Here is an 18,525-nt window from a genome sequence, read left to right as displayed (position 1 = left end):
ACCGGGGTAGACCTGATGGCCGGGGCCTCCGGGGTAGACCTGATGGCCGGGGCCTCTGGGGTAGACCAGTTGTCCCGGGCCCCTGGGGTAGACCTGTTGTCCCAGGCTCCTTGGGGTAGACCTGATGGCCGGGGCCACCGGGGTAGACCTGATGGCCGGGGCCTCCGGGGTAGACCAGTTGTCCCGGGCCCCTGGGGTAGACCTGTTGTCTCAGGCTCCTTGGGGTAGACCTGATGGCCGGGGCCTCCGGGGTAGACCTGTTGTCCCGGGCCCCTTGGGTAGACCTGTTGTCCCAGGCTCCTTGGGGTAGACCTGATGTCCGGGGCCACCGGGGTAGACCTGATGGCCGGGGCCTCCGGGGTAGACCTGTTTTCCCAGGCCCCTTGGGGTAGACCTGATGTCCTAGGCTTCGGGGTAGACCTGTTGTCCTAGGCTTCGGGTTAGACCTGTTGTCCCAGGCCCGGGGTAGACCTGTTGTCCCGGGCCGCCGGGGTAGACCTGTTGTCCCAGGCCCCTTGGGTAGACCTGTTGTCCCGGGCCGGCCTTGGCCTACGGCAGCCTGGGCCTCCGGGGTAGACCTGACAGCCGAGGCCCGGGGTAGACCTGTTGTCCTAGGCTTCGGGGTAGACCTGTTGTCCCAGGCCCTTGGGGTAGACCTGTTGTCCCGCGCCGCCGGGGTAGACCTGTTGTCCCAGGCCCCTTGGGTAGACCTGTTGTCCCCGGCCCCTTGGGGTAGACCTGTTGTCCTGGGCCGCCGGGGTAGACCTGATGTCCTGCGCTTCCGGGGTAGACCTGATAGCCCAGGCCCCTTGGGGTAGACCTTTTGTCCCAGGCCCTGGGGGTAGACCTGTTGTCCCCGGGCGGGCCCTCGCCTACGGCAGCCCGGCCCCTTGGCAAATGCCCCTTGGCCTTTGCTCTCCAGGAGCCGGGCCCCCGGGTAGAGCTGTTGTCCCAAGCCGGCCTTGGGCTGCGGCCGCCTGGGCCGCCGGGGTAGACCTGTTGTCCCGGGCCGCTTGGGGCAGACCAGTTATCCGGGGCCACCGGGGTAGACCTGTTGTCCCAGGCCCCTTGGGTAGACCTGTTGTCCCAGGCCCCTTGGGGTAGACCTGATGTCCGGGGCCACCGGGGTAGACCTGATGTCCCGGGCCCCTTGGGTAGACCAGTTGTCCCGGGCCCCTTGGGTAGACCTGTTGTCCCAGGCCCCTTGGGGTAGACCTGATGTCCTAGGCTTCCGGGGTAGACCTGTTTTCCCGGGCCTCCGGGGTAGACCTGTTGTCCTAGGCTTCAGGGTAGACCTGATGGCCGAGGCCCCTTGGGTAGACCTGATGTCCTAGGCTTCGGGGTAGACCTGATGGCCGAGGCCCCTTGGGTAGACCTGTTCTCCCAGGCCCCTTGGGTAGACCTGTTGTCCCGGGCCGCCGGGGTAGACCTGTTGTCCTTGGCTTCTGGGGTAGACCTGTTGTCCCAGGCCCCTAGGGCAGACCTGTTGGCCTAGGCTTCGGGCTAGACCTGTTGTCCCGGGCCGGCCTTGGCCTACGGCAGCCTAGCAAGCGGCAAAAGGATGCAGACAGCGCCGGGGAGGCTGATGGGGGAGGGCGGGGCGCCCCCAACCGCCCATGGCCGGCTGCGCTTGCCACAGAGCGGGCAGGGCCAGGGGCCGGGGCAGGGCCAGGGAGAGAGGGCACGCCAGAGCGTGAATGCCTATGGGCGATCCGGCGGGCGGCTGCGCGCGCGCGGGTGGCAGGGGGCCGGGTGGAGGTGGCTGGGGAGGGGTTGGCGAGGGGGCGGGGATGGTTGGCCGCGCCTTCCTTTCACGCGCAGCGGTGTGGTAGCCTGCAGGCGTGGCCGTGCGTTAGGGTTAGGGTTAGTGGGGGGGAGGGGGTGGGGGTTAGGGTTAGGGTTAGGGTTAGTGGGGGGGGCTTTTATGGTTAGGGTTAGGGTTAGGGTTAGGGTTAGGGTTAGGGTTAGGGTTAGGGTTAGGGTTAGTTGGGGGCGGGGGGAGTTAGGGTTAGGGTTAGGGTTAGGGTTAGTGGGCGCGGGGGGGTGTGCGTGTCACTGTTTCTGTCTCTGTGCGGACGAGGGCTGGTGGCTTCGTGCAGGCCCCGGGCGCCTCGGCACCGAGTCCCCACGGCCCCCTAGAGTCACGTCGAGGGCCCAAGACCTCTGCGGTCTGTGAAACAACCCGCCCGAAAGCCACACACAGCACCTGTATGCTGGAGGCAGTGCCGGCGGCCGCCGTCGCCTCTACCGGCGGGCAGGGCGGGGCGGGGCGGGGAGGGGAGGGGAGGGGAGGGGAGGGGAGGGGAGGGGAGGTGTGGGGACTTCAGGGTCTGCACTGCAAACCTGTGTGCACAGCAAAGCCCAGGTCACACTGGCAGCACTGGCTCCTGGCCAGGGACATGGCAGGGACAGGAGGACTGGCATGGAGCACGTGTTGGGGCTGGTGGCAAGGCCGTGCTCTTCCTGGCATTCCTTCCAGAAAGTATCGACCTCCTCTGGCATCTCTTCTGTGCTGAAGAACACTTGGAAGAGCAGATACACAAAGAGGTGGGGGAAATACAGCATCACTACACGTGGAACACGGGGCTCCTGCAGGATCTTCCACACCACCACGGTTGCCTGCAAAGGACAAAGCCCCCCGAGAGAGCGCTCAGTGCCGAGGTGTCCGTGTGGCTGGGCCCGAGCTTGGCAGGGAGTGGCCCGGAGAGACCTTGGCAGGGGGAGCACGGGGCCTGCTGGGCCTGGAGCTGCCCCTGGGCCAGGTTTCAGGCCAGCGCCTGCAGCAGGCAGATGCAGTGGGGGAAGAGGGATGGAGAGCTGCTGGAGAGGCGGCCTTGGGGCCAGCAAAGGCCAGTTAGAGAAACTCACAGCCAGGCCAAAGACACCTGTTTCGTCCCCATTGGAGGTGCATGGGCTGTGCTTGGGCCAGCTCCCCAGCCCATCCAGGAGGATCAGCTGCACTGGCTCCGCAGTCCTGGGTGAGCACATGATGCTCTTCCACATCGCCATGGCAGCTCTGCGGGGTTAGAGCTCTGTCTCAGGGGGGTCTCAGACACAGCACCGTGGCCTGGGCATCCCTATGGGCCCGGGCTGAGCGCCAGCTCTGCCTCTGCCCACTGGCCCTGGCCAGCAGCAGCCAGGCAGCCAAGCCCTCTGGGGACAGGCCCCTGAGGGGCGGCAAGGGAGCATGGCAGCAGGCTCGGGGGCTGACGTGCCAGGGCTGGGAAAGGGAGCAGCCAGAGGGCCCTGGAACTCTCTGTTGCTCAGACACCTGGGCCAGGCTGTACAGGCTGATGGGCTGGGGAGGCCTGAGCCCTCTGGGCAGGTGGGCCCCATACCTGTCACAGGACGGGGCCACACGCAGAAGCGTCACCACCGCGTCATCTGGGTCTGCTCTGGTGAGATTCAGCAGGGCCTTGTCCAGCCTGTGCTCGGCAGAATCATTGGCCATGAGCCATCGGTGAATGTACCTGACCATGGTGGGCACCTGGAGAAGGCACGGGGAGACTTGGAAAGCTGCCAGAGGGAGCAATGTCCCCAGCGTCCCCAGAGAAGTGCTTCCCCTGCCAGGGCACTGCCATGGCCTCAAAGGCTCCCAGGGACCAGCAGGCGTAGCTGGGGAAGCCACGGGACTCATGGGGGAATTGAAGCCTGGCCCCAGGCTGCTTACTTGTTCTGGCCTGGCAACACCCTTCTCCAGGAGCAAATCCAGCAGGGCGGCACTGGTCTCATGATTGAGGAGCTCCAAGTGTGCTGTGAGCCCAGTGCCCATGGCGCTGGTCTCTCCCTCCCAAATGCTCCCGATGAAGTCGCAAATGAGCTGTAGGAGAAGGGCAAGAAGCCGGCGATGTTGCATGGAGTGCTCCGAGCAGGGTGCTGGGCTGAGCAGGGACAGCAGGCCCAGCCCAGGTGGGGGTGGCTGCAGGTACCTGCGCTGTTCTGCGGAAGAGGCCACGGCTGCGTTCCTGCTCTTCTGTGCGCTCCAGGGCTGCATCTGGCAAAGAGCAAGCGCAGCCAGAGCTGAGGGGCTGCGGGAGAGGCCGGAGAACACAGCCCAGCCCTGCGCTGCCCAGGCAGGGAGAGCCCCGGGATGCTCCAGGGGGATGGAGCACGGCCCCTGCGGGGTGTCTGCCCGCCCCTCTTCCGTCCTGTCCGTGGGCATGGCCCAAGGGATGGGATGGAATGGGATGGGACGGGACGGGATGGGGCCAGGCCGAGGCAAAGGGCGGCGATGCCGCCCCAGCTCCAGGCACTGATGCCCGCCCAGCAGCGCCACCGCCAGTACGGCCAGAGCCGGGCGGAGGCGAGACCGCGGCGGGACGGGCGGGGCCGGGCACGGGGCAGCCCCGCCCGGGGCCGGGGGCGGGCCGGGGGCATGGCCCGGCCCGGTAGCGGGAGGGGGAGGCGGGGAGAGGAGAGGGAGGCGGGGAGAGGAGAGGGACGCCGGGCAAAGGACCCCGGGAGGAGGGTGCCCGACAACGGGAAAGGGAGACACAGAGAAAGAAAGAGAGAAAGACCAAGAAAGAGAGAAAGATTGTGATGCGAATCTGCTCTTGCTGCTTCTGCCGCTGCTGCCGCCGCTGCCGCCGCTGCTGCCGCCGCTGCCGCCGCCGCTGCTGCCGCCGCTGCCGCCGCTGCTGCTGCCGCCGCTGCCGCCGCTGCAACTGAAGCATCGGGGCCGTTCGTCCCCGTGTCCGTTCCCCGCTCGCCCCACGAGCCCCACGTTCGAGCCCCGCGCGCCCCGGGCACAGCCCCTGAGTCTGTCCAAACACGGGAACTTTGCAGCCTTGAGCCCAGGTGCAGAGCCCTGACTCCTGCACACTGGCACAGCAATGCCCTCGCTTGCTGCTCTGCATTGTCCTGGCTGAGGGTCAAACACTGTCGGGACACCTTCCCTTGGGGTAGGATTCCTACCTGAGCCCAGCACTGCACTTACATCTCCAGTGTTGCCTTCCAGTAAAGACAGGGGAAGGAAAACTGTGTGTGGCTCATGGTATTTTAGAGGGTCTAAAAATCACTAAGCCACCGATCTTAGAGGTGCAGTGCATCTGGAATTCCTGGGATGGAGAAGTAGTGCAACATGGAAAAGGGGAGCATAGAAATAAATAGAGGAAAAGATCTTGGATTGTTTCTTTCATTTTCATTTCCCTTCTGGAAAGCTGTTTCAGTTTTCCAGGAATCTTCTCCTGTCTGCTCTTGCCAAGAATCTCTCCTGGAGAACAAGGTCAAGCTTCTGTCCCAAGATTTGCCACCAGCTGCAGCTTCTCTTGGCTTTCCACACTGCACAGTGTCTGCAGCAGGACTTTTGCAGCAAAGCAGGACAAATGTTTGGAGAACTTTACATGTCCTTTCTTTTCCTGGTGGGCTGGGGTGTTGTGCTACTGGTGAAGTTTCCATTGTGACTATTTGTGCTGGTTTAGGGCAAACTTTGGGAGGAAACCTCCAAAAGGGGTCCGTCTAGAGAGCAAGTTCAAGTGGCCTCTCCCCCTACTAGTTCAGGAAAAGACTTCCCTCAAGAAAAGCGAAAAGAAACCCAGTTTATTTAAGAAGTAAAGTATTCCCAAACATGAAAAATGAATAATATTAAATAAAACCTCTGACAGTGCTGAAGAGATGGCAAATTCAGAAGGTGCTTTTTGTGGGTTGTAGTTGGCTCACTCGGTCTCTTCTAAGTCTCTCTGGTGCTGGAATGCAGCGTCCCAGACCTCGGTGGGCCATAGGTGTGAGGTGCCAGTGTTTTTCTGGGTTTTCAGTCCAGAGCAGGTTTAAACAGTTCCAAGAAAAAGGAAAGTCACAGTCCCAGGAACTTCTCTGCCTAAGCTAGCTAAAACCAAATTGCTGGACCTGGGCTGTGAAGGCACTGGGAAATTTCCAAATCTGGCACTGTCAGTCCCAGCAAACACCAGATCTGGATGGTGCTGGAGCCAGAACCTGCAAATTTGCAACTTTTGGCTTTCTGTGCCAGCAAATCACTGGACTTGGGCTGTGCTGGCACCAGGAAGTTTTCAGATCTGGGCGTTGGCAGCGACAGAAATCTGCCGGATTTGGGCTCTGCTGGCATCGGGAAATTTCCAAATCTGGGTACTGGTGCAGCAAACACAAGATGTGGGCGGTGCCAGAGCCAGTAGCAGAAAGTTGCCGGGTTTTGGATTTCTGTGTCAGTAAATTGCTGCTGCACTTGGGCTGTGTCAGAATAGGGAAATTTCCAGATCTGGGCACTGGTGGTGCCAGCAAACACCAGTGAAACCTTCTGGTCCTCGTCCAGACCATTGGCCAGTGGTTTCCCTGAGAACCAGCTCTGGCCACTTTACAGAGAGAGACTGCTTTCATCTGCTTGTCTGGAAACAGAACTTTAATGAAGGCAAACACAACAAACAGGACGGCATGCACAGTACAGAGAGCAAAGCAGAAAAAAGCCTGGGTCCAGGGTCCTGCAGGGATATTTATCCATTTATATATGGGGAGGGGTTAAGGTGGGATCTGAGGGAAGGATCCAAGAGGAAGGAAGGATTATGAATATTACAATTTTTGCAGTAAAATTAACCAACGGTAGCAAAGATAACTCAGAACTTTCTAGTAGCAGTCTGCATAATTGAACAAGAGGATTATGGGCGGGAGCTCCTGCTGACCCCAACTAAAGAGGGTTATCCCACGGCCTTAAGCCAAGGTCTCCTTCTTCTTTTAAACCAACCCCAACACACCAGATCTGGGTGGTGCCGGCTTTTGGCTTTCTTTGCCAGACAATTGCTGCATTTGGGTTGTGCTGGCACAGGGAAATTGCCAGATCTGGGCACTGCCGGTGCCAGCTAACCGCAGATCTGGGTGGTGCCGGTGCTGACACCAGAAAATTGCCGGGTTTTGTCTTTCTGTGCCAGCAAACTGCTGGACTTGGGCTGTGCTGCCACTGGGAAACTGCTGGATCTGAGCACTGGCAGGGCCAGCAAACACCAGATCTGGGTGGGGCCAGCACCAGGTATTTGCAAGGTTTTTGCTTTCTTTACCAGAAAATTACTCGACTCGGGCTGTGCCGGCACCGGGAAATTCCCGCATCTGGGCACTGGTGGTGCCAGCAAACACCGGATCTTGGCATTGCCAATGACGGTAGCAGGGAATTGCCAGATTTTGGCTTTCTTTGCCAGAAAATTGCTGGACTTGGCTCTGCCAGAACGGGGAAATATCCAGATGTGAGCACTGGCAGTGGCAGCAAACACCAGGTCTGGGCGCCTGTATTGGCATCAGGAAATTGCTGGATTTTGGTTTTCTGTGCCAGCAAATTGCTGGACTTGGGCTGTGCCAGCACTGGGAAATTTCTGGATCTGGGCACTTGCGCAGCAGGCACCAGATCTGGGTGGTGTGTTGTAGTGTGTTTTTATACTTTGTAATACTTTGTAATAGTTTTGGTTTTGAATCCCCGTATTTTTCCCAAATGGTTCATCCCAGATGGTACCCCCCTCCCTTTCCCTGTGTAATCCTTTGCCCTTGCTGAGATCATCCCCAAATCCCCACCCTGGCTCTCTGTCAATCACTCAGCATCCCATCCCCTCCATCCAGAAGCTTCGGTCCAGGATGTCGAGTGATTAGCCAGAGGCCAGGAGTCAGCCCCCCAAGCCCTGCCCCATATGCTGTCCTAAATGTCTATCCCCCAGTACCCATCCCTTAGGGTCACTTCTTGGTTAGTCAAATGTTATCTACTTTGGGTTTCCACCTCCCTTTAAATGTAACCTTGGCACATCTCCCGGGCTCTCGGCAGGAGGCCCCTGAGGTGTAGGGGCTCCTTTGGGATACCTAGAATAAAACCTTGGATTAACCCCTGCTTAGAGTCGGCCCTTTATCTTCTACCGATGTCTCTGGTGTCTCTTGTGCTGCACAGGCGGCCAGCCCAGGTGCCCTCGGTACCCTCGGGGCACAGAGAGTGTCTCCCTGCTGTCGGCCGTGTCGGGGCTGCCCCCGGTGTCTGCCGACTCGGGACTGGCCCAGGGTTCCTGAGAGGCTCCCAGGGAGACAGAGACAGTGGTGCTGGTGGCAGCACCAGGAAGCTGCCGGGTTTGGGCTTTCTTTGCCAGAAAATTGCTGCATTTGGGTTGTGCCAGCACTGGGAAATTGCCAGATGAGGGCACTGGCAGTTCCAGCGCACACCAAAACTTGGTGGGGAATGTGCTGGCACTGGAAAATTGCCAAATGTGACCTTTCTGTGCCAGCAAACTGCTGGAATTGTGCTGTGCAGGCATCTGAAAAATTCTGGATCTGGGCACTGGCGGTGTCAGCACACATGATATCGGAGTAGTGTAGGCACCAGGTATTTGCCTGGGTATGACTTTCTTTGCCAGCAAATTGCTGTACTTGGGTTGTGGTGGCACAGAGAAATGTTCAGATCTGGGCATGGGCGGTGCCATCAAAGACCAGGTCTGGGTGGTGACAGTCTTGGCACCAGGAAATTGCTGCGTTTTGTCTTCTTTTTCCAAAAAACTCCTGCACTTGGGCTGTGTTGGAACCGAGTATGTCCAGACTGGGGTACGGGCGGTGGCAGCAAACACCGGATCTTGGCATTGCCAGTGTCAGCAGTGGGAAATTGCCAGATTTTGGCTTTCTTTACCAGAAAATTGTGGGACTTGGCTCTGCCGGAACAAGGGAATTTCCAGATCTGGGCACTGGAGGTGGCAGCAAACACCAGATCTGGGCGGTGCCAGACCCAGTAATGTTGGAAATGAATTTGTAGAGAATTTTTAAGGTTTGATAGAAGGTTTCTATAGTATGTATGCAAGTGTCACGATCCATCCTTACGAACAGGTCTCGTGATAGTTCGTGGGTTGATCTAAGAGTGCAAAAAACACCGACACGGTACAGGGGGTTGCAGCGATAATCAAAACAAATGCACCTTTATTGAATAACCACAACAAAATGCATTGGGAAGGAATTGGGGAAAAGGGAAAAAGAGGGAGGAAGAGAAAGGAAGGTATAGAGCTACCAAACGTAGAACGGCGAAGTCCTTTGGTGTCCAGCCAATGGAGTTCACCAGGTAAAGTCTGGGGAGGTCTCGGGGTTGCAGTTCATCCGAACTCTTATTATACACTTTTTTTTGATGGGGGAAGGGGTAAAACTTGAAACTGAATCAAAGGTAGTCTATTGTATTTTTGGGAGAAAAAAATGGTATTTAGAGAAGGGTACACACAGTCCATGTTCTCTGCAGTGGGTGAGAGCCATCGTCTTCTTGGTCCACTGCTCACACCTGCAACATCCATCTTGCTTTGGTTAGCTTGCCTCCCCCACACACCTCCCCCAGGTTAGGGGTCTCAGTGCCAGTCCTTGGAAAGAGTGTGGGGGGGCCTTTTCACATAGGGATTTCATGTCTCGGTCTTTGATGGAGAGGCCTTGTACATCTCAGTCTGTCTGTCACGGCGGTTGTAAGACAAGTGAGGGGTCTTCTGTGGGGGACCACCCAAAACTCAGGAGAAGTCCAGCCAGGCCGAGAGGTGGGACAACTTCCAAGGCTATTGTTGCAAAAAGGCAAGGGGCCCCCTTCTTCCTTTCATTGGGTTCAGTGTAGCATACAGCAAACACACCTGTGAACAATAACTTAGCAATGCCAGGAGCTGGGCTCAGGTCTCGGGGCCCTTGGCATGTAACTTTCTCCAACAGGGCCAGAAACTTCAGACAAGGGGCTTTTCTTCAGTGGTCCCCGATGACAATCGTGAGGCAGATGAGAGAAACTGCGGACAGAGTCTCACACCTACATTACATGGACGATGTACTAATCTGTGCTTCCACCAAGTCTTACTCAGACGCGGCACTTTCCACGACTGTCGCAGCTGTCGAAAGCGCAGGGTTTCAGATAGCTCAGGGAAAAATCCAGCTATCGAGCCCATGGAAGTACCTCGGGTTTTTAATCACAGGAAGGACCATCGTGCCTCAAACTCTGTCCATCAACGAGCACCCCCAGACATTAAGAGACACGCAACAGCTGTGCGGCGTCATCACGTGGATCCGACCTCTCCTGGGCCTCACCACAGAAGATCTGGCACCGCTCTTCGACCTTCTATGAGGAGATGGCGACCTGGCTTCCCCACGCTCATTAACGCCAGAAGCCTGGGAGGCTTTGGAGAGAGTCGCCAGCACCATCAAACACCGCCAGGCACATCGGACAGACCGGTCCCTTCCCCTCAGCCTCGGTATTTTTGGTAAGTGCCCAAACTTCCATGGGCTGCTCTTTCAGTGGGATGATACTTCAAAAACCCCACTCATCATCATCATCATTGAGTGGCTTTTTCTGCCGCACCAACCACATCAAACAGTTACCACCCCACCAGAACTTGTAGCCAAACTTATTATTAAAGGCCGACATCGCCTCCGGACCCTCGCAGCTTGTGATCCGGTGTGCATTTACCTCCCTTATACTTTGGAACAACTGGATTCTCTATTACAAACAAATGAACATCTGCAAGTTTCATTCAACAGCTATCCCATAAAAATTTCAAGTCATTATCCTGAACACAGACTTTTTAAAGATTCACTGCATTTGGCACCAAAATCAGATAAAAGTAAAACTCCACTCAAAAACTCTATCACGGAGTTCACTGACGGTTCAGGCAAATCTCACCAGTCAGTGTTCACCTGGAGGGACCCGGACTATCAGAAGTGGGAGTCTGATATCCAGGTTGTTGAAGGTTCCCCCCAGACTGCAGAACTTGCTGCAGCTGTGAGGGCGTTTCAAACATTCCAACCACCCTTCAATTCAGTCACAGATTCTGCATATGTCACTGGGATAGCAGAGCGGGCAGAGCGTGCCCTGCTCAAGGAAGTCCAAAATAAAAAATTCTACAGCTTGCTCTCTGAATTAATTTGGTTCATCTCCCATAGAGAGCAACCTTATCACATCCTGCACATCCGGTCGCACACAGAACTGCCAAGATACATCACTGAGGGCAACCGGAGAGCAGACTTGTTAGCAATGGCAGCAAGTGCCAGCCACATTTCCCCCGCTGCACCACATGTCTTTCAACAGGCTCGTCTAAGCCATGCATTCTTCCCTCAGAATGCTCCAGCTTTAGTACGTCAATTTAAGATTTCCAAAGACCAAGCCAAGGCAATTGTCTCCACCTGCCCCAATTGCCAATCCCTCGCTCTCCCTACAATAGGGATAAAATGAAGAAAATTACAGTGACAACTAACTTGACCATTCATGTTTCTATCAGCGCTCGAACAGTCGATACCTGACTCACTGGAGGACCAGATGGCCACTCCCAGGACACCCCGAAATACCATAACAGCTGCTGCCACCATCACTGTGCTCCTGTGCATCCAAAGAGCGGTTGGATGGGTCGTGCCACAACCAACAGAAAACCTATGGGTCACACTGGGGAAATCTCTCAAGCAGGATAACTTTTGCATGGCCATGGGAGGTGCAAAAGACCCGCTGTCTACATGTCTGGTGGGAATCCCCCTGTCGCCAAATGAATATTCCTGTGCAGGTAAGAAGCCCACCCTGGTAGACACCTGGGACGAGTGGATGAAGATCTTACCCCATGCACCACAGGACCTCCAAGAACTAGACCTACCGGGCTCCTCAAAGCGACTTCTTGTGTCAACTTTTTCTATGAGCCACCCCAACAAAATTGGCATGAGAAACCTGAACCACACATGATAGTGAGAAAAGATATATCACCAAATGATAAGAGATACAATGTTGTTGACTGGTGCAATTATACTGCCAAAACATTATCTAAGTCCTCTCCGTTTCCCAGAGTGCTTCCCAAGGGAGTGTTTCTCATCTGTGGTGACAGGGTGTGGGCAGGGATCCCCTCGAAGATCAAAGGGGGCCCCTGCAGCTTGGCCAGCTTACTACCCTCACCCCAAACACTACCCAAATTAAAAATCGGAATGTGCCAGCAGCTGAGCTGGAGCTCTGCAGGACCAATGGATTTTGGAATTGCCACAGAATCGCTTCTACTGTCAGTTTATTAAATTTTGCAATTTGTTTGCATTTCCACCACAAGTTACTTGTGGGAAGAGAAAATTCAAGGCATTTTCTGTAGGCTTAAGTTTGATTTTTGTCAAGAAACAACTTCACTTTGTCCAGTGCCCGGGGAATGCTCAAGGGGTCACTGAGCCTCTCAGACTGGGGGATGCTTGAGAGGGGCTTGGGAGGGTTTGTCCCCGTCCCTGTCACCCCAGGCCATTCCCCAGGGGTGTCCCTGTCCCTGTCACCCCAGGCCATTCCCCAGGGGTGTCCCTGTCCCTGTCACCCCAGGCCATTCCCCAAGGGTCTCCATCATTCTCACCCCAGGGAATGCCTGGGGGGTCTCCCTCCCTCTCACCCCTGTGCCAGGGGGTGCTCGGGGCAGTCTCTGTCCCTCTCAGCTCAGGGGATGCTCGGGGCTCTCTGTCCCCTGGCCCTGGGGGATGCTCGGGGGGTCTCCATCCCTCTGGCCTCAGGCAATGTCTGTGCAGGGCTGGGCACCAGGGGCTCTGTGTCCCTCTCACCGCTGAGGCTGCTCGGGGCTGGGGGGACTCTGCCACCTTCTCACCCCTGGGGAGGCCGGGGGGGTCTCTGTCCCTCTCAGCCCTGCTGTGACCCCAGCCAAACATCATCGGGGTCACAGGGACAGAGACACCCCCAAAGCCCCAGAAGGGCTGAACCTGGGATTTGGTTTGGGGCTGAGGATTTAGGAAAGGGCTGGAATTGGGGCTGGGCTTGGAGCTGGGGCTGAGATTTGGATTAGAGCTGGGATTGGGGTTAAGACTAGAAATGGGATTGGCTTTAGGGCTGGGGTTGGGATTGGGTCTGGGGCTAGATGAGTGTGGGGCTGGGATGAGATTAAATACAGAACTGTGAGTGTGTCTGAACATGGAGTGAGATTGAGACCCGGATCAGGGTCAGGTTTGGGACTGAGCTCACCCAGAGCAGGACATGGGGGATGTCACTGCAGGATGGTTTGGGGAAAATCCTGGTTTCAGGAAAAACAGGGTGTGAATGCCTTTTTTAGGGGATTTCTCTTGCCCAAGTCCATCTCTAGAAGTCACCTGATGTCCATAAAAACCTCCAAAAATCAAGATTTAATTAAAAAAAGCCACCAGGAGTGTCCTATGTCCAGTCTCATCCCTCCGGGGTTCTGGTGGTCCCCCATCTCAGGGCTGCTGGGGATCCTCAAGGGTCCCCAGGACCCCTCTCCAGGGTTCTGCTAAGAGATGCTGGGGGGTTTTGGGGTCCCCTTCTCCAGCCTCACCCCAGTTCAGCCACTTGGAGGTCCCCCCTCTTCCCACCACCCTGGCCTCGTAAGGGGCAAATTTGGGAGAAAATCTCCAAAAGAGTTTCCTCTAGAAAGCAGATTTAAGAAGCCCCTCCCCCAACCGGATTGGGGAAAGATTTCCTTGGAGAAAAGTGGAAAAAACGTTTATTTGCCAGGCAAAGCATTCACCAGCACAAAGAAAGAACAATATTGAACAATAAAACCTCTTGCCACTCCAGAAGAGATGACAAACACAGAAAGTCCCTCTCTGGGCTGTAGCTCAGCTCACTCAGTCTCTTATCAGTCTCTTATCAGTCTCTTATCAGTCCCTCCAGCGCTGGAAATGCCACGGCCCAGGCCAGGCCCAGTGGGCCACAGGTGCGAGCTGCTGGTGGTGTTCTGTGTGTTCAGTGCAGAGCAGGTTCAAACAGCTCCAAAGAAAACAAAAAATAACAGTCCAGGCAACTTCTCTGCCTCAGCGAGCTAAAAACTAACTAAAAGCAAAGGAGAGCTCTGTCCCACCCTCTGTCCATCCAGGAGCCAGAATGTAGAGGAGTGAGTGCAGTGTCTGAAAACAAACTGCAGCTTCTTCCTCCTCCCCTTTGCTCTCAGAACCAGCCTTAAAGGTGCAGAACTCATTTCTGGACTAAAGGGACCGATGGGGCACGAGCATCATGAAGTCAGCCCAGGACGCACCCCTGTCAGGCTCAGGGGGTCCCGTCCCCGTCTCATCTCTGGGCTGCCGGGGGTGCCCCAGCTCCGGTATCGCCCCTTCCCCTCTCCCTGCCCTGGGGTCCCCCGTTCCACAGCCCCGGCTCTCACTGGGATCCCCAAAACCAATGTCCCGCCCCATCGGTACCGGGCCATCCCCACGTGGACCCCCCGGGACCCTCCCGAGGGGCGATCGCAGCTCCTCTGGCCCCGAAAAAGCTCCTCTTAGGGAGCCCGGAGATATCCGGGGCTCGAGTCTGGGATCTGCCGGCTCCGAACACTCTCCAAAAAAACCCTCCCGGAGATCCCTGGCTGGAGTTATTGGGGAATTTAGCTACTTGAGCTGGGCTTCCTGTGGGACTTTTAGCAGCCTTGTGTTCCTCACCATGGGGTGGACGAACTTTATCAGTCTCGCTGTTATCATTTGCTCCCTTTCCTCCTGTGATTTTAATAAACTTTTCAAGGAAGGAACACAAAATATTTTCTTTTTCACTGGCCACCAACAGCAGCCATTTTCCTCATCATTTCTCCCATAAGTTCCACAGGAGGAAGGAGGGACTGTGTCCAAGTTTCTGGGAGTTCTTCCAGAAAGAGCCACAACCTCCTAAGTGGAGGAAACCATGCTGTTGTGAAAGGCACTTGGGGTCAGAGAAGAGTGCCTAAACTCACTGTGCCAAAATAATCTCGCAATCTGGATCAGAAAATTTTCAGAGAGATGCCTCCGCCTTAATTAAGGTGCTAGCAAGACCAAATCCAAGGCAGATTTTATTGAACAGTAAATGTGAGGTAGAGAGAGAGATGGAAAGAAAGAGAAAAGGAGGGAGAGCAAGGGAGCGACAGGGACAGAGACCTCTGCTGGGGCAGGGCAAGTCTGACATTGTCCCCTGTGTGTGTGTGGCCTTCCCAGGGTGGGGGTTTTACACCTGAGCCAGTTGGGGTAAGGGGGGTGGTGTTCACCCCCTGAGCAGGGATTCCCCCACTGTTTCAGGTTGCAGTGTAAGATGGAACCCAATGCATGTTTTCAATCGCCATCTTCATCAACTGCTATAAACAGGTGGGGCAGGGTTCTTTATCTCTTCCATGACTCAGCCCTGATAACGCCCTCCAGGGGAGATATCTTCTGTGAATGGGCCATTGTGTGTCACTGCAGGACTGATCAAATTCCATCATCCCATTGTTGGATGCTCCGCCCAGGGGGAGGATCCAAGCATTCCTACCTGGATATAAGCTTTGCCTTGCAACACCAGGAGCAGCTTGCCTACTGGATTCCCAGAGGACAAGAGCTCCAGAACCACCACTGGACCTTCAGAGGAAGACCAGACCCTTCTGCAGGATCACTGCTTGGACAGAATCACGTTCATCACTCCAACAGGACTGCAGCCACCATTTAATGGGACTGCTGCCACCACCCTCAGCAACAGGGTGTCAGGTTATATCCTGACTCTGTCAGTTTAAGGAAGTGTTTCTGTATCATTGCCGTGATCTTAATTTTCTTATTAAATCGTAATTCTGGCTTAGACTCTCCCCCAGGTTTGCCTTCAATCCAGTATAAAATTTAGTGTGCTCATCCCTTGTTTTCCTCCCAAAGCAGGATTTCCCATCCCTTAAACCTTCATTAGATGAAGGAGGAGGCTGTGAGGAAGAGGAAGATGCCCCAGGTGAACCAGGCAGGTGAGGAGGAAGTCAGTGCCCCTTTCCCCCTCTCTCCTGCTCCATCTCCCAGCCCAGCACAGCCCCCGGCTGCAGGACAACCCTGCTGCCAACCCCATCCTGCCAGGGATGCTCTGGGGGGATCTCCTTCCCCTTCCCTGTGGCATGGAGGCAAATCCCATCCTCTCCTTGTCCTTCCTCCCCCAGGGAAGGAGCTGAGGATGGAGACCAGGGAGGACAAATCCCCACAGCAGAACCTCCTGGAAGAGGCCATTTTGAGTGGCTCCACAGTGCAGAATTCCAACGTGGAGGAAAAGCCCCAGAGATCCCACAGGAGGAGGAGCTCAGAACCCAGCCCATGGTGCTCTGAGGAGGAAAGACCCCCCCTGAGCCAGGAAGGTGGACAGAGCTTCAGCCAGAGCTCAGAGCTGGTGGCCCATGAGCAGCTTCATGATGGGGAGAAGCCCTACAAGTGCTTGGAGTGTGGGAAGTGCTTCAGGCAGAGCAGCACCCTGATCCGCCACCAGATGATCCACACTGGGGAATGGGCCTACGAGTGTGGGGAGTGTGGGAAGGGCTGCAGCTGCAGCTCTGCCCTCATCATCCACCAACGCATCCACAATGGGGAGAGGCCCAACAAGTGTCCCCAGTGTCAGAAGAGGTTTTGGACCAGCTCTGATCTCCTCTGCCACCAGCGGATTCACACCCAGGAGAGGCCCTTCCGCTGCCCTGACTGTGGGAAGGGCTTCAAGCAAAACTCCACCCTCGTCACCCACCGGCGCATCCACACTGGGGAGAGGCCCTACGAGTGTCCCCAGTGTGGGAAGAGCTTCACCAACAGCTCTCACCTGACCAGACACCAACGGAGCCACCAGTGAGGGAAGCCCAGCAAATGCCCCAGCTGCAGGAAGATCTTCATGCACGCTCCAGCTTCATCTGCCTTTAGAGGGCCCACATTGGGAAGAGTCCTGGGAATCCACGTTCCCTGTGATCCATGCTGGGAAGACACCTGTCCCTTTTCCTGCCGCTGCCGATGACATGATGTGGGATTGAAAAACATGATGGTCTGGCCATCGACATGTCATTACATTCACTCCCACCTCAGGTCATTGCCAGGGGCAGGAAAGGGAGTCTCTCTTTCCCTCAGTGAGGAGAAGGGTCTACTTTCCAGGCAGAGGAAATTGTGGCCAGGCAGACCCAGTGAGTTGTGTTTTAATTTTCCCTGTAAACAGTTTCATTTATCCCTTCTGTTATCAATATTGTTTCTTTTCCATTTGTTTCTTATCTTGTTGCTGTTCCCAATAAATTGTTCTTATCCCAGCCCGGGATCTTTGCCTTTTGTGCTTTCCATGGGAGGCGGGAGGGCAGGGAGGGCAGCGCGGTTTTAGTGGGGGAAGAAAATTGGGGAATCCCATTCCTGAAGCCCAGCCCGTGGAAACCGAGCATCCCAGCTGGTGCCAGCCCTGGTGGCCATGGCAACCCCCCCGGCATTGGGTCTCCATGGAGCTGCCAAGGGACTGACCATAGCAACAGGGGGTCTGGTGATGGTTTCCATGGAAACTGAGCATAGCAACAGGGGGCTGGTGATGGTTGCCTGCTAAGGATCAGATTTGTCACAGGCCCTCAGATGGGCTCCATGGGGATTTTCCAAGAGTCTCCAGGCTGTTCCACAGCTGGAATGTCACAGGCACAGACAGAGGCTCTATGGAGACCTCCAAGGGCTTTCTGGGGATGGTAAAGAGCCCTGTGGTCAGAGGCAGTCACAGCCATTCCATGGTGACATCCCAGGGCACCTTGGGCTGCAAAGGCACCAATCTGTCACAGGCACTCAGGGGGGCTCCACGGTGACATCCCACGAGTCTCCAGGCTGCCAAAGAGCCGGGATGGCCCAGATACTCACAGGGGTTCCTGTCATGGCCACAGTGGGAGCTTCAGGCAAAAGCTTTGTTTCTTTATTGGAGAAACTCCTGCTAAGACATGAGGTGAAGAAATGACAGCCAACAGCCACCATGGATCCTCAAAGCCCTGCAGGACCCCTAGACTTCTCAAATTCCTTCTAAGAGAGGAGACTGGCAGCGGCTGGATCACATTCCTGCCCCTGACTTTGTCAAAGGTCAAAAGCATTGGACAGGTGAAATTGAACTTTAACACAATTTTTCCTACAGGATTAATGATAGAATACCAGATAAATTAGTATAAATACATCTCTGATTGATTCTGATCATGATCAGATGGAAAGATCACTTGCACAGTTATTTACTCCACAGTACAGGAGCTATAACAATTATTAGAATATTGTGCTCTAGGAAGCAATTTTGAAGTCTACAGGGCCTTGCTGGAGTTGTTGGAGCCCATTGAAGGCAGAGCCTCCTGCTCCAGCAGGAGCTGCCTTTCCTGTGCCATCAGCAGGGCAGGTCCCGCTGCAGGAAAAGCCCCAGGCCAGCCCCAGCACAGGGAAGGCCTCGGGCACAAGGGCAGAGTGCCGTGCTGGGAGCTGTGCCAGGGAGAGCCTGAGGCACCAAAGGCACCTTGGCAGCAGCAGCTGCTTGCAGGCCATGGCCAGAAGCCTCCCTTGGCAGCCCGGCCTGGTGGCCACCACTGCAGAGCTGCTGCCTCAGGGCTCATTCCTGGCTGGCCTCTGAAAAGCCACTTGTGCTCCAGGAGCCTGACTGGGAAGCCATTGGCCCCAGCACCTTGGGGGTGAGATATCAATAACAAAACTCTTCATGCCAGCAGAGCCAAGGCAGGGGCAGAGGAAAGGGCACAGCCAGGCCCAGGGGACAGGGCTGCCATGGTGATGGCTGTGAGGTCACTGCCCCTGCAGCAGCCTGGCTGCCCTCAGCAGACATTCTGGCCAGAAGCCTTGTGAGGGCACTCAGCACATCAGAGAACCCACACTACAGGAATTCCATCCTTGGGAAGGGGATGGGGTTTCACTATG

Source organism: Agelaius tricolor, unplaced genomic scaffold, assembly GCF_023055355.1.
Source record: "Agelaius tricolor isolate 1412-34295 unplaced genomic scaffold, bAgeTri1.0.p SCAF_64, whole genome shotgun sequence".
Classification (NCBI taxonomy): Eukaryota; Metazoa; Chordata; class Aves; order Passeriformes; family Icteridae; genus Agelaius; species Agelaius tricolor.
Note: the sequence above shows the minus strand (reverse complement) of the source record.